Source organism: Sorex fumeus, unplaced genomic scaffold, assembly GCF_029834395.1.
Source record: "Sorex fumeus unplaced genomic scaffold, SorFum_2.1 ptg000011l, whole genome shotgun sequence".
Lineage (NCBI taxonomy): Eukaryota > Metazoa > Chordata > Mammalia > Eulipotyphla > Soricidae > Sorex > Sorex fumeus.
Window position 1 is genome coordinate 1,092,627 of NW_026606068.1, and position 13,988 is coordinate 1,106,614.

A 13,988-nucleotide genomic window follows, 5' to 3' on the forward strand; every position below is an offset into this window, starting at 1 on the left:
CATCGATTTGCTCGAGCAGATGCTAGTAACCTCTCCTCTCCTTGTCATGTGCTAGCGTAGCCCAATGACATCTGCTCACTCCCAGAACACGAAGAGCCTCAAACCATTCATTCAGAGTCTTGATGAAGAAGTCTGAACATCTTGTAGGTGGATGGCCACATGTTCTTTTGATGTCCTGTGCAATCCAATCGGTAACAGCTCTAGTCCAGTGGTTGTCTCCAAATCGCATTACATGTCTGGTCCATCTGATTTTCGATGCCTTGGCAAATGAGACAGCGTCCCTGATCCTCAATCGTCTACGGAGGTTGCAACCCCAGATTCCTTCTCTCCCTTGAGTGAAGTGTGATAGTCCAAGCATAGCTCTTTCAATTCCTCTTTGGAAGACTCAAATAGCATTCTTATCCTCCTTTTGTAAGGCCCAGGTCTCTGAGGCGTATGTTAGTGCAAGAAGAATGGTGGAGTCAAAAAGATGTGCCCAGAGCCAGAGGTTCTTTGTCCTCTTAACCATTTCTTTGACGCTCTTGAAGGCATTCCATACCGCTCTCTTCCTCCTGCTCAGTTCTGACACCAGGTTGTTCGTCATGTTGAGTTCTGGACCCAGGTACACATAACTGCTGCTTTCGAGATGTTCGTTCCATTGAGAGCAAATGGAACATCAGGAACTAGTTTGTTTTTCATGAACATTGTCTTCATGAGATTCAGCTGCAGTCTGACTTTTCCACACTCATGGTCAAAGTAGGCCAACATTCGTGCTGCTTGGCTGATGTTTGGTGTTATTAGAATGATTTCATCAGCAAAGTGGAGGTGGTGTTGTTGATGACCATCTCTCTTCACTCCCATTCCTTCCCATTTCCAGTTTTTGTATGACATTCTCGAGGGTGGCACTGAAGAGTTTTGGTGAAATGGCATCACCCTGCTGAACCCCTCTCTTTACATTGATGATCACTTCCTTGTAGAACGGTGAAATCCTGGTGGTGAATACGTAATACAGCTCACAGAGGATCCTGATGTACTGAGTTTGAACACCCTGTTTGACTAGGGCTTTGATGACCACTTCTGTCTCAACAGAATCAAAGGCCTTCTTTAAATCGATGAACATATTAGAAATTGAGCTTCCATTTGACCCAGCAATACCACTTCTGGGAATATATCCCAGAGAGGCAAAAAAGTATCATAGAAATGACATCTGCACTTGTATGTTCATTGCAGCACTGTTTACAATAGCCAGAATCTGGAAAAAACCCGAGTGCCCAAGAACAGATGACCGGTTAAAGAAAGTTTGGTCGATTTGCTCGAGCGGGCCCAGTAACGTCTCCATTGGAGACTTTGTTGTTACTGTGTCTGGCATATCAAATACTCTCGGTAGCTTGCCGGGCTCTCCAAGAGGGGCGGAGGAATCGAACTCGGGTCGGCCATGTTGGCCGCTTGTAAGGCAAATGCCCTACCCGCTGTGCTATCGCTCCAGCCCAATGCAATACTATGTAGCTGTTAGAAAAGATGAAGTCATGAAGTTTGCATATAAGTGGATCAACATGGAAAGTATCATGTTAAGTGAAGTGAGTCAGAACGAGAGGGTCAGACATAGAATGATTGCACTCATCTGTGGAATATAAAGTAACAGAATGGAAGACTAACACCCAAGAATAGTAGAAATAAGTACCAGGAGGTTTTTTCCACAGCTAGGAAGCTGGCCTCACATGCTGGAGGGAAAGGTAGCTCAGATAGAGAAGGGAACACCAAGTAAAGGGTGTTTGGAGGACCAGCTTGGGATGGGAGATGCGTGCTGAAAGTAGACTGTAGACCAAACACAATGGCCTCTCAATACCTCTATTGCAAAGCACGACACCTAAAAGGAGAGAGAGAACAAAAGGGAATGCCCTGCCACAGGGGTGGGGTGGGGTGGGGGGATGGGGTAGGGGTGGTGGAGGAATCATTGGTGGTGGAGAATGGGCACTGATGGAAGGATGGGTACTTGATTATTATGTGGCTGGGATGCAAGCACAAAAGTAGAAACCTAAATGAGATTGGTCACTGTTTCGCTATTAAATATATAGCAAAGTTTTCCATATTAACTATATTAAATGAAATATATTTAATATCATATTAAAAGCACAAAGTACAATAAAGTAAGAAAATTGTTTCACTGATGAAAGTAGTTCTAAAGGGCTGGGAGATGGCTCAGTTGGTGGAGCATACATCCAGAAGCCCAGAGTTCAACCCTTGTGTCACTCGGATCCAATCCCCAAGCTCGTAGCTGGGAGTTTCCCTCAGAGCGGTGCTAGGGGTGGCCTCTGTAACAAAACAGAAAAAAATTGTATTAAACAGAAACTTTTTAAATGAAAATGTATTAAACAGAAACTTTTTTTTTCTTATTGGGTCACACCTGGCGATGTACAGGGGTTATTCCTGGCTCTGCATTCAGGAATTACTCCTGGTGGTGCTCAGGGGACCATATGGGATGCTGGGAATCGAACCTGGGTCAGCCGCGTGCAAGGCAAACGCCCTACCCGTTGTGCTATAACTCCAACCCCCTTAAACAGAAACTCTTTAAATGACACTTCTGAAAGTTCCCCAAAGTTAAAGAAAATGAATTATTATGAAACATCAGGCCAACTGCACAGATAAAGTATATTATGCCTGTGGTTTTCCACTTCTGGTCTGTGAACTGGTAGCAGTCCACAGACATAAAATTCCATCAGAGCAGTGGGTTTTGTCACTAGTCCATATACTGGTGCTGGTCTATCAAGGTAAAAGATTGGAAACCATAAGACTAATTTTTTCTTAAGGCTAAGTAAAATGAACCTTTCAGTTCTTTTATCATGATAATTCATGAGATTTTTAAAAATTGGCAGTCAAATTAATTTGATGTTTTTTTGTCCACTATCCTTTTGTCATGATGTATCTGGCAATGAAACTGAATATGGTGTTTTAGACTTGGGTTTTTCTTTCAAAGATGGACAAATGTTTATCTAACAAATGTTAGAGAGGTGTGAAGGTATCTGCATTAGCTCTAGAATGGATTTCTAAAAAAGGAGGGAATATGTATCATCCCTAATTCTTCCTCTAGGGGGTTATGCTTTTCACAGGCGACCACTCAGGTTAATTGTGAAAAGTTTGCTTGCTAAACAGGTAAAGGTCATGGTTCACACATTTTGATTGTTTTGTTTCCAGGATTTGAAACTCAGAAATTCTGCTTTGGTCACTAACGTTCTCTTATTTCCTTCTCAGATCCTTCAATATTTTGCTTCTCTTTGAATCTGGTTTTTAGTTTTGCTGCAGATAATATAATTACTAGAAAATGAGCCTGCTGCTTTTATAACATAAAAGGAAGATACACAGTTTCTATCCTGTGTGATGTGAACTCACAGTAATATTGTCAATAGAAAGGGAATCAGAAAATAACGTACTATGTGGCAAACTTTTTGTTAGATTGTTGCTGGTTCTGTGTCTAATTTGAGTAATTTAGTCTTGTTCAAAACACAAGAAATGTGAGCATGTATTTGAAGCTACATAGTAAAAAGCCCCAGCATATTGTTTTTTTTTTTCTTGCTTTGTAGCAAATTACTATCAGATTTCCTGATTTGAAAGAACAGCACTGGGGGCAGAGAGATAGAATGGGCATATAAGGTGATTTCTGTGCATGTGGCCAACCCAGATTTGATCTCCAGAACTACATACTGTCCCTTGAGCCCTGCAAGACTGATGATCCCTGAGAGAGGAATAAGTGCTGAGCACAGCTGAATGTGGCCCCCCAACCACAAAACAACCAACCAACCAACCAACGAAGCAACCAACAAACCAACAACTAACCAATCAACCAACCAACCAACCAACCAACCAAACAAACAAACAACCCCAGCATTGATTATTTGGAAGTTTCTGTGCATCAAGAACCCAAGTGTGGTTTAAAGTGTCTTCTGACAGGTGTCTTGTTTGGTTGCTGGTAGAATTCCATTCTTTGCGTTGTGTTGGACTGAGGGTCTTCTGGATTTTTTGCTGCTTTTGCCTGGAGGCTGCCATCACTTTCTCATGTGGCAGACTTTTCTTCATCAGGGAGAGCCGGTGAGAGGGCATGGGTCCAAAAGTCCAAGAATGTTTCAGACAAGTATGATTTTTTTAGGCAATAGAGTAACTTAGGATCCATTATTGAATTCACAGCCTCATTTCCCTTTAGGCATACAGTATTTGTCTACATTATGCTTCTGAAGGACTCTAAAGAAACTCAACCATCATGCAGAGATAACAAGTACTTATGTACTGAAAGGCTATATTTAAGCCCTGCATTGTTGAGCTCCATGCTTTCACTTAGCTTCCAAAATATGTGCGGGAAATAGGGGTATAGCCTTAGTAGTAAGTCATGGTAGGGATGCCTTAGTGACCTGTGTACATTGTGTCCTGCATCACATTAGGTCATTATCAACAGTCTAAGCAGTACACAGTGGAGTGTGCTTGTCACAGTCTGAAGTTAGCACTTGCTAATATACATTGTGATTTTAAAGGTCTCTATAGATTAATTTCCTTGTCTTCAAAGTAAGTAATCATAACATGAAGTAACTCTCATGATTTCTGTGAAGATGAACAAAATAGTCCTTACTATCATCACATACTCAACAGATGCATGATCGAGGTGTTTTAAATATATTAACAATTAACAATAACTCTCTAATTTACTTTTGTGGTATCTTTTTTTAAACTAATGAGGAAACTAAATCATAGAGAGTTGTGTTGTGTGATTTGCATAAAAATACAGAGCAAATAAATGGTTCATTCCAGAGTCTGTGATTTTAATATATGCACTGTACGTATCTCCAGGTTTGCATTCTGGAGTTAAGACTTAAGCACAGTGGCCAGCTTAGAACATACCCAAATTAGCTCTTATTTTACTCCCACTTTACTAGCAGGGCAAGAAAGGGTCAGATGTGGCTATTAACTTACTCAAAGAGCAACCCAACTCTTAAGTGGGAGAGCCAAGACAATACATATATGACTGGACCCAAGATACTTGGTGTTCTTAGTTGTTGTTTCTCTATTCAGAATCATCATGCTAAAAGCAGTTTAATCTAAAGGAAAATTACCTGAATAGCTCCTTGGGGCATTGCTCAGTTATAGTACAGCACATACATTGATGTTTATAAGAATGATTTCTATAATGTACTTTTGTAAGAAAAATTCAAACTATATAGTTTAGAAAGTTCCTATCAAAATCATTAAAATAGAATCAGCTTGATACTATAGTAGCTAAGCTTCCCGTAGCCTGGAAAATTGACTTATGTTGCAAACTTCACTCTGAGTAAATACCACTTACATAAGATATAGTTATATAATATAAAAGCGTTAGTAATAGTTTTGTATATTTAACTACAAAATGGACCCCAACAGCCTTAGTTGTTTCTATTGCAGTTGTTTCTATTCTATTCTAACTGCATCCTCTTATAGAAAATATAGAATGCTCTTTGACCATAAAATGAGTCATCTTAAAAGAATGTTATCCACAAATATACTTTTATATTTAAAAAGGCACATAGACCCATCTACTACATGCACATTTCCACATAGGTTTATACCTATAAAAAGTTATTGTCATGTACTTTACTTCTTGATGCTATTGTGAAGGAATATATAATAGTTAATAGAGGGAGTGTTTTTTCTTTAAAAGGAAACAAGTAATATCATCGGGTAAGGTAACCTGTACCTCTAGAGGGCAGATACCTCATGATGATTGGAGTTTGCATTATTAAGCACTGCATTGTAGAGCTCCATGCTTTCACTTAGCTTCAAAAATACATACGTGAAATAGGGGTACAGGCCCCTATCTCTGCATGATTAGGGCTCGAAATACCCTAATTGCTCCTATCTGATTCTAAAAAAGATAAAAAGAAAAAGAAAATAAACAAGTATACCTATGAATATATGTCAACTGCCAGACCACCAGAAAAGTAGGTATTGCCTAAACTGACCCTCAACATTGGTCAAGGAAAAAAAAATTTCATAGTTTTCTAATTATTTGACTATTCATTTTTATAATATATCAAAATTCACTTATCTCTTTTAAAATATCTCCCCCTTTTCTAGTGTTTTTTTTTTCATGGTTTTATTTCCTTTGTGCATCTCTAAATAGTTAAATCTACTTGCTATTGTTAAAAATGTTCCAAAGAAAGTTTAGAGGATGCAGTTGAGCAAGTGATCATTGGAGTCAGAACTACTTTACTTTAGATATCCATTCTGTTATTTACCTGTTGGGAAGCAGGTGAAACTTCCTTTAATTCTCAAAATTTTAATTTTAATTTTTGTAAAATGGGCAGAAAATTGATACTCTCAAACACATTAGGATATCCTAAGGACAAATTACATGACCCACATAAAACACAGTGGAATACCTGGGAAGTAGTAAGAATTCAATACATTTTATTATTTTTATAATTAATAACATGTTTTGTCGGGCTGGAGCTATATATAGCACAGCGGGTAAGTGCATTTACCTTGCATGTGACCAACATGCCTACCCCAATTCGATTCCTCCGCCCTTCTCAGAGAGCCCAGCAAACTATTGAGAGTATCTCGCCCGCACAGCAAAGCCTGGCAAGCTACCCGTGACGTATTTGAGATGCCAAACACAGTAACAAGTGTCACAATGGAGACATTACTGGGCTCGCTTGAGCAAATTGATGAACAACGGGAGGACCGTGAATATGTTTTGTTATTACTATTGTGTATTGTTACTATAATTTTTAAGTAAGAGAGACCAAGTATGTTCCTTTCCATTTAGATATATTTTTGGGGGATTCAGACCTTCCCAATTCACATATCTTAGTTATTTTGCTTTTCGATTATTATTAGCATTACTCATACCTTGGGCCAAACTCTAAGGAAAATGATGCCCAAGGTAATAGGAATAAATCTTGGATGTTTTGGGTACTTTGAGTATTTAGAGAAGTTCTTTTCTGTATGTAATACTTAACATTGTGCATTTTAAGTTTTCAGAACTCCTTTGTTGTAATATAGCTCTAAACATTTTAAGATAACATTGGAATGTCCTGTTTCCCTTGCCATAGGGAGCTTATATTTATCACAGAGCTCTTGAGGCACTTCCATTCCTCTGTGTTTATCTGTAAACTCTTCTCTGTGCTCTTTTCCTCAACTGGTCTATCATCTTTCCCCCCTAATCAGACTACGTTAACTTGTAAGGTCAGATTCCTCAGAAATCTATGATTTTATATTTGTGAGTGAAATATTGCTTTTCTCCTTCTCTTATGTCCTTTTGCACAGTTTACTTTAAAGCAATGTCCTTTTTGTATAGACACAGAAAGACAGTTAATATTATGCTTTTGTAACTTGGGCGTTAATTGACCCTGAATAATATTCACTCCTGGGCATCTGCTTTCTTGACTTAAGCCTCAGTTTCCCTTAGTTGCTAGCACCCCAAATGCAGGGTCCCAACCAGGGACTGGATGGACCCAGGGCAAGCTGTGAGCTACCCTGGCATCGAAATGGGCCAGGCCAAAGTGCCATAATACTTAACTATAAGTTAAGAGCATGGTCACAGACAAATTCTGTCATGATCCAAAAAGTAACAGCTGAATTAGGACCCTGCTAGGCTTAGGAAAGATTAATCTGGCCTGAGCACTGAGATCTATAGCAAGATGCCCCTAGGAGAGCAGTCCTATAAGCTTAATATATCTTTTACTATGTTCATACATAATGACTAATATTATGAACATTTATATGTTTGTTGGACAAAGAAGAGGAGAAACAGACTCACGTTTTGCCCATAGGCCAGTTGTATTGCTGGATAAGAATCTGTCTTAGAAGAAGCTTCCCCTGAGAGAAGGACCTTACATCCCTTGATTGTATGATGACACCTATGTGTGATTGTATCCCCAACCCCTCATGCTTTGGGATTAATGGAGGCTTTAAGAGTAGGCTGTAGGAGGCAGAAGCAGGAAGGAAAAGTATGAAGGGGCAGAATCCAAGAGGAGGATAAGGAGGATCGGGGAAGGGGATGATCAAGAAGAGAATTAAGAGAACCCTAAGGGAGAATCAGGAGAATGGAGATGAGATTGGAATAAATTGCAATTGAGACCAACCATCTTGGCCCTCATTTCCTCCTTCATCCACCCATTGCCATTGACTACCCCAGGTAGAGGAATCACAAATCACAAATCATCCTGTTAATCGTCGATTGCCTCGAGCAGGCCCCAGTAACGTCTCCTTCATCCTAGCCCTGAGATTATATTCAAGGCTCTTTAGGAGAATGAGACCCATCATTGTTACTTGTATTTGGCATATTGGGTACGCCACAGGGAGTTTGCCAGACTCTGCCGTGTGGGCAGGCTACATTCGGTAACCTGCCAGTTTGTACAAAGTAGGAATGGGATAATAAGATGTCATAATAGTATGTCCTCAACCGGCTCAAGCCAGGTAGAGGAAGTGGCGCAAAACATGGGTCGTGAGAGGGAGCTGCTGCGGTTTTTGTATCCTCTGGGAGAAGTCTCTAGGAAAAAACTCAGACCGAGTCGCTTTGAGAGGTGTCCATCACCCCCCTCTCTCCCCTCCCTCCACACTTTCCTCTCTTTTTCCCTTCTTTCCCTGTACATGGGACACAAGAGCAGATTAGTGAACTTGCTGGTTAAAAAGTGGACAGTTGGGAAACAAGACACTTTTCTCCTTTCCCTGTCAAAATTCTATTGTATAAGTGGTTTTTTTTTTTTTTGAAAGGGCCCATTCCTAGTAGATTTGCATCTTTGTAGATGTCTTTGCAGATTTATGGAAAAATAGAGGTAAAATAGTCCTCTTAATGTTGCACTTCTGAAAGAGCAATTGGTGGTGTTATCCCATCTTTTCCTTTTTATTCAGCCATTATTTATTGCACATGTTTTGCTACAGGCATCATTCCGTCATGTCCCGGACTTCTGTGAGTTTTAAAATCAGAAATTATGGGAATTAAATTTGGTCGAGAAGATTTTTGGATTCTTTCAATTTACCTTGAAGGTAAGTGTGGAAATTCATTCTCTAATGAATCTTGAGCTAGGAATATAAGAAACTTAACAAGTGGGTCTGGAGCAATAGTACAGCAGCCAGGGCGTTTGCCTTGCACATGAGTTTGATCTCTAGAATCCCATATGGTTCCTCAGACAGAGCCAGGAGAGATCCCTGAGCACTTCTGGGTGTGGCCCCCAAACAAAAACAAACCAAAAAACCCAGAGGCTAAATATGATATACTTAAAAAATTATGTACTTAAAATTATATACTTAAATTCTCTGTCCTCCCGTTGTTCATTGATTTGCTCGAGCGGGCCCAGTAAACGTCTCCATTGTGAGACTTCTTGTTACTGTGCTTGGCATATTGAATACTCTCGGTAACTTGCCAGGCTCTCTGAGAGGGGTGGAGGAATCAAACCCGGCTCTGCTGGGCTGGCTGTGCGCAAGGCAAACGCCCTACCGCTGTGCTATCACTCCAGCCCCGTACTTAAATTACTTAAATTAATTATATACTTAAATTATATACTTAATTATATACTTAAATTATATGCTTAAAATTATATAAAATTATAATACCTTGTATGTATTGTATATAATTTTTAGTCTGTAATAATTCCTGGAAAACAGAACAAAATCTCATATGTAATCCTATTATCCCACTGTGGTGAGAGATCTGAAATTCTCCTGTACTCATTTTATATTGTTTATTTTTTGGGAGGGGACACAAGTATTGTGCTCAGGACTTACTCCTGGTTCTGTGCTCAAGGATCACTCCTGATGATGCTCAGGAGACCATAAGGGATACCAGGAATTGAACCTGGATTGACAAAGTGCAAGGCAAGTGCTCTGCCTGTTGTACTATCTCTCTCACCCCTATATTTTATATTGGATTCTCCTGTTCTCATTTTGTATCTCCTATTGTATCTTCAGAAATTATGTACAGATTTCAGTAAATATTTGTTGAATGAATGGTTAAGCATAAAACATAGAAAAAGTGATTCTAAATTGAGGCATACAATAGAAAAAACAGAGTCCGGCAAAAAGGTATCCAGAGATATTGCTGTCATCCACTCAATGTTTTACAACATCTGAAATTCTTTAATTAGTCCCTTTGATACCACAGTCTGTGCTGTGTGGAGTTCTGTGCTTCTATGCTATGGTGTGATGGTTTCACTTTTTACTTATTAAATAATTATGAGAACTCTGGGAGTAAATTTAAAACCTTACTGTATTTCTATAGCATTAAGCTATAAATTAATTTCTAGGAAATTATTTCAAATATACTTAGGATTACTAAAAGGCACAATGCACTAATATTTTTATTTATACTTAACCAAATCAACATTATCCCTTGTGTACTAAAATAATTTTATAATAATTTCAAGCTTACTTCAAAATATCAGATTTCCCCGATTTTCATTTATTTATTTTTATTGCAGAGTGTGTGTGTGTGTGTGTGTGTGTGTGTGTGTGTGTGTGTGCGCGCACGCGCGGTGGTGGTGGTGGTGGTTGGTGGTTGTTGGTGGTGGGGACTTGAGGACAGTGGTTCTGAGGGCCTCTTTCTATGTCTGTGCTCAGAAGTGACGCCTGGTGGTGCTTGAAGGACAACATACCCTGCCAGGGAGAGAACTGTGGAAGCACCTTAACCTCCTGTGCTATCTTTCCAGCCCTCTTTTGGGCTACCTTTTAAGTTTATTTTTAAAAAGCTTGATTTTTTAAAATGTATTTATTATTTTTTAAAAAAATTTTTCTTAAGAATGGTATTCAAGAGAACATGGTTTTTTTTTGGGGGGGGGGAGGGTCACACCTGGCGATACACAGGAGTTACTCTTGTCTCATGCACTCTGGAATTTCTCCTGTTGGTGCTCAGGGAACCATATGGGATGTTGGGAATTGAAGCCTGGTTGGCCGCGTGTAGGGCAAATGCCCTACGGGCTGTGTATTGCTCCAGCCCCTAAAGAGAACATCTTAATATAAATCCAATCTTTCTGATATGTGTGAATAAAGTCCGATGAAGAGATTTGAATTATCTTTTTGTATTTCCTTCCAAATTTTTGGACTCCTGCTGGAATATTGCCTATATTTACCAGAGATCAGCTATGATCCATCTTGAGGTACATTAACCTGATCACTTTATTTGAGAAAATCTCTGCATGTCTTGGTAAAAGCTGAAATAAAGATAATCAGAACGTTTGTTCAGATGCACTTCTCCAATGTTTAGAAATTTAAAAAGATATGAACCTTTTAGATGTTCTTTCTGAAAAAAAAATGCTGAAAATTTAAAGAGTTGCTAAAAAATAACTTGCATACTCATCAGATTGCTTGTCTGTTTTAGGTATCCATGGGTAGTGAGGTAAGAAAAGCAAGTTACCAGGGTAACCTTTCCCTCACTAGAAAAAGGATAATTGTGTATTAGGACCTGTGCATGTAGAGCAATACTATAATCATGCTAAATTTTCGTTTCTGTAGGTTAGTTGTAGACAAGGAAGTAAATAATGTAGAGTCAGGTGTTAAGAGTCCAGGTGGGCCTGAGGCTGGAGAGATAGTTTAGTGGTAAGTTGCTTGCCTTGTACTTGGTGGTCCTGGCCTCAATAACTGGCATCCCATATAGCCCCTGAGCGCTGCCAGGAGTGATTCTTGAGTGTAGAGCCAGGAGTAACCCCTAAACATCACTAGGTATGGCCCCCAAACAAAAACAGAACCCAAAAAAAAATAGAATGAAGAGCAATTTTAATAACCTTAATTTGGTTAGTCATACTAACACTAATGATAATAGTAGTAAAGATATTCACTTGATCACTTGACTTCCCGTTAACTGTCGATTTGCTCAAGCAAGTGCCAGTAATGTCTCCATTTGTTCCTGTCGCGTGCTAGTGTAGCCCAATGGTGTCTGTTCATTCTAGGAACATGAAGAGCCTCAAATCGTTTAGGATCTTGATGAAGTAAGTCTGACCATCTCGTAGGTGGGTGGCCACACGGTCTTTTGATGTCCTGTGGAATCCAGTCTGTAACGGCTGCAGTCCCAGCAGTCGTCTCCAATCTAATTACGTGTCCAGCCCATCAGATGGGCTGAAAGATAACAAATATTAAAATCTCTATAGGTTAAGAACTGTACCCAGGAAGTTATGCCTTTTGGAGATATTATTGTTTTCAGTTTTATCTTAGAAAAGAGGAAAGGAGTGAAGTACATGGCCCAGGACCAAAAAGGGTCAAGAAAGCCTGCAAGTTTTAACCAGCTTTCCTAACTCTAGAACAGGTTCCCTTTACACATGGCTTTTCTTTCTTGTCTTTTCTTTTTGTTTCTGGGGCCACACACAGTGAAGTTCAGGGTTAACTCCTGACTCTATGCTGAAGAATTGCTCCTGGTGCTTCTTATGGAACATATTCAGTGCAATGGACTGATTCAGGGACAGCAATGTAATCAGAGGGCCTCAAGTACTTTACTTTTGTACTATTTCTATAGCTACTACTCACCATTTTTTCCAAAATAAAGTTCTGCACTTGTTAGTAAGCAGGTGCAGATATAGATTTAGCATTATTTAAAGAAATAACTTCAGGACCCTTGCTTGGATGAGCTCATGCTAAAATCTTGTCAGAGGCATTAACAGTTTCATATGTTTAGGGAAATTTTGCGAACTTTTTAAAAAGTAAAATATATTTTCAATCTGCGATCACTTTTCCCACTGCTTTCTTTCTTTTTTTCCTCCCACATTATTTAGGCAGTATGTTTTACAAAGTTATTCGTGATAATTTGTTACAGACATTCAATATTGCATCACCAATCCCTGTCACCTTCCCTCCACCATTGTCTCCATTTTCCCAACTACCCCTCAAGCTTGCCCTGGTAGCAGCCCAAAATAATTTATTTTATATTGCTTATTACCAGTAAGTGGCTAATGGAATGTTCAAGAAATTCTTCAGTAGAAGAAACTTTGTGAAAATTGTTGTATCTCTCCATGGGGACATTAAGTCCTTGTTGAGGGTTTACCAAGGTGGTGTTGCTAGATAAACCTTCTGTGTTAATGTTTATGTTAGTCAAGATTTTTTGGCTTCCATGTTACATTCTCATCCAATCTTTGTGCTACTACAGGGATCTTAGAGTTTGAAGATGTTGTGTGGCCTCAAATGTGTCTGTGGATTCCAGAAAATCCAGAATATTTAATTGAGCTGTTTGGCTGGAGGCATAGCTGCAGCTGTTCAGTTGTGAGGCTGTTGTTAGGGGTTTGCCCCTGAGGTTGCCCTAGAAGTCTCAACCAGGACTAGGTGTATGAGAAAGTTTTGTACCTATTTGATATCTTTTGGGATTTAATTATAAATCTCCGGAACAATAGTAGATGAGTTACATAGTGGCAGTGGTGGGACATGGGTCTCCACTGCTTCTTGTACTGTGTTGGTATTCAAATAATTATGGCAAGTTTGGAATCTGTCTTGGAGGAAATTTCTTTGGCCATATACTTGATTTTAGGAGGCTTAGATATGCAGTTTGCAGCCATTTCCATGTATTATTAAGGTAAAGGTAAAGGTAAAGGCCCTCCCGTTGATCGTCGATTTGCTCGAGCGGGCCCAGTAACGTCTCCATTGGAGACTTTGTTGTTACTGTGTCTGGCATATCGAATACTCTCGGTAGCTTGCCGGGCTCTCCGAGAGGGGCGGAGGAATCGAACTCGGGTCGGCCGTGTTGGCCGCTTGTAAGGCGAACGCCCTACCCGCTGTGCTATCGCTCCAGCCTATGTATTATTAAATAATATGTATTATTAAATAATTGATAATCATACTGATGCAGTAATCTTTATAAGAATATCAAGATAGCCAGTGTATTGACTTAGTCTAACAGTGTTGAATCATAGGAGTTCAACATAGGTAGTTTTGTATAATATGAATTTGACCTACAGCTTTGGCACCTAAGTATGTTGGAAGAGAAAGGAAAAGTTAGAAATGTTCAGAATCAGAAGGCAATTTGTAGAAAATTTCTTCAAATATTTGGAAGTAAAATATAAGCAGATAAATTA

General features: G+C 39.4%; 1 pseudogene; it reads left to right on the forward strand.

The window, feature by feature from the left end:
• The first annotated feature begins 5,669 nt into the window (after positions 1 to 5,669).
• On the forward strand, positions 5,670 to 5,859 carry LOC130020401 (uncharacterized; annotated as a pseudogene).
• Positions 5,860 to 13,988: the final 8,129 nt, after the last annotated feature.